Below are 2,825 nucleotides of genomic sequence, written 5' to 3' on the forward strand. Positions count from 1 at the left end.
TGAATAATCCAATGCTATTTATCTAAAATCCAACAAAAATATTATTTTCTGGAAATAGAAAAAATGTGTAGATAAATATTTAAAAAGTGAAGCAGGTGGGTTTTGAATGTAAACTCAATCTCAAGCTAAGAACTATGATAAATCACAAGTCAAAGACACTGTTTCTGGCTTTCTAAACCCAATCTTATCAAATTGACATTTCTTTGTAAATGTATCTTATCTATTAGCTTTGATTTCTCACATGCCAGCTATGGTCCAGGTGCATTTATGCCTTATCTTGTTTTACCTTCATCCCAGGAACTCCAGTTCATTGGTCAGATTTCATCTAGGTATCCACAGTTTGAAAGGTTCCCCACTTGGGTGACTTTTCTCTGCACGCAGGGAGGAGAGAATTTTGAATCTAGAATGAAAAGAACAGACAAGCGGCCGTGTGAGGTGCCAAGGCAATGAGCCAAGCGAGGGCCCAGCATCTGTCCACTGGCAGCGCGGATGTGGACTGTCTAGGGCTGACTGGTGAGAAGTCAGCTGCCTGCACCACCTGCAGCACAGGTGGGGCCATTCAGCCCTGGAGGAGCACTTATAATAGAGATAATGCTTGTGATCATAGCCAACAAACCAGACATTTTACCTACAAAGTGATGCAAATATGAGACCCAATGGCCTTGCATTGAGGATATGAGCCTGTGAAGGCCAGGAAAGTGCAACCACTAGGACTTCTTTTCCCCTCGAATGAAAACAAAACAAAAGAAAAACACCTCACTCCACCTCACTGCCATCAACTTGGAAGTGACTCACGGCTGACCCTCCTGCAGGTTTTCTGAGGCTGTGAATTGCTCAACAGGAGATTTCTCATCTTTCTCCAGTGGACTCAGTGGATTTAACCTTTGTGTTAGCAGCACAGCTGTCTAAAGACTGGGTCACTAGAGTTCCCTAGAACAGGCAACATTGTAAAACGGCATCTCTCTGAAGCCTTTCCTAACTTTTCCAGGATCCCCATGAACTTCCTGTACATCAGATTTGTGTTTCGTAGGTTTTCGGTGACAGATTTTTTTTTCTTAAATGAATCTGGAAATCTTTCCTCTGTGGCACCTCCTCTGGGTGGACTTGAACTCCCAATGTCTTGATTTGCAATCAAGTGCATTAACCATTTGCCCCATGTGAGAGATCTAATTGCTCTCTACTATGCCCTTCACCAGGGGAGCTCTGGTGGCATAGTTTGTCATGAACTGTGCTGCAAATCGGAAGGCTGATCATCTCTGGGTGTTCAAATTCATCAGCAGCATCTCGAGAGAAAGAAGAGCAGTCTTCTCCCGTAGAGACACCCAGCCTCAGGATGCCATCCCCCGCAGGCATTTGCAGAGAGGAAGCAGTGTTCAGTACACCATAGGAATTCAAGAAAAGTTTTGCTGAATTAATGAGAGACCATCTTCAGGTATCTCATACTCTCAGATCCAAATAAAGGGATTACCATTGTTAAAAAAAACAAAAGAATAATTCAATATTCAAAATCTCGTAGCACAGGTCTTCTTGATCTCACTCACTGTTACTGAGTTGAAACAAACTCTGTTTGGTTTCTGAGGCTGTAAACTGGAAGAAATTTTCCATCTTCCTCCCATGGAGCTGTGGGTGGATTGGAACCACTAGAGGTGGGGCCTTTGCATTAGCACTACAACTTCCTACAGGGTACATAAACAAGGGAGTAAGTGACCAACACATTTTCTCCACTGTGATGAAATGAGCCATGTTTTTTTACTTTGTAAGGGCTTGCACTGTAAATCATTATGTTCTAAGTTGAGAGCTGCATAAAAATTGGTTCCTTTGGGTTAGTCATACAATGTATGGTATATTTTCTGGTCAAAACTATAATTCTAATGAGCCCGTCCTGGTGATAAATGAAGCTATCTGGCAGCTCTGTCCTTAGAGTGACGGCTGCTGGTGGTTGGAGGTTGACTGTGCTGTTGTCTTATATGAGAGGCCAGCCCTTTGCATGAGTCAGGCCAGGTAGAGCTTAAGATTTTTGTTCTCTTTTAACAATAAGTGAAGCCTGAGGTCACGCTTCAGACTGCTGTGATTGAGTGCTACAGAGCGAAGGGAATTTCTAAAATTTCCTTCTAGAAAGTAAAAGGCAGATAAGCAAGTTGATGGTTACTCATTTATTCTTTTTGCTTTCAAAAGCGTCTCAGCAAGTTTTCTGTTGAACTGATTTATGACACCAATATCAGGCTGCAGATTACAAAGTGCTATCTTTTGAGAAGATTATCTGAAGTCTGGCTAGGAAATAATTATATCTACTCCCATTTAAGATAGTTCAACAGGATTCTTATTTTTAGGCAGACAATTTAAGAGGGGAAATTTGAGGTGGGGGAAGGCGAAAGAGTTTTGTTTTGTTTTTTTCAGTGGGCTACCACCATATCAGGTCTTAACAAACTGAACTTACTCTTCCCCTAAGCCTTCTTTGCAGCCACAGCGGACTTGGCACGTCTGCTCTCTGACTCAGTGTCTTGTGCTTTAGGGAGATGGGCTACGTGTCATTCTCAAACACACTCCTCTCTGCATTGTCAAAAACTTGGTTCCTGCCTTTGACTTACTCAAGTGTAGCTTTAAGACAGCAGTAAGATAAGGGGGTCTTCCGATTTGGATAACAACCATCATCTCAGACAATACTCGGGGCCAGTATTCAACCGGCTAAAAAGTGGTGTATACAGTCACGCTGTGCTTTATAATTGGGGTAGAGTGGAGACTTGGGAGACTGAGGAGTCCAGTACACCAAATCAAAGCCTCTGTGCTAGCAGGGGGTCTCTGAGACCCTCCAGGTCTGCACTCTG

This window comes from Elephantulus edwardii, unplaced genomic scaffold, assembly GCF_000299155.1.
Source record: "Elephantulus edwardii isolate Elephantulus edwardi_28Jun2011 unplaced genomic scaffold, EleEdw1.0 scaffold00386, whole genome shotgun sequence".
Taxonomy (NCBI): Eukaryota; Metazoa; Chordata; class Mammalia; order Macroscelidea; family Macroscelididae; genus Elephantulus; species Elephantulus edwardii.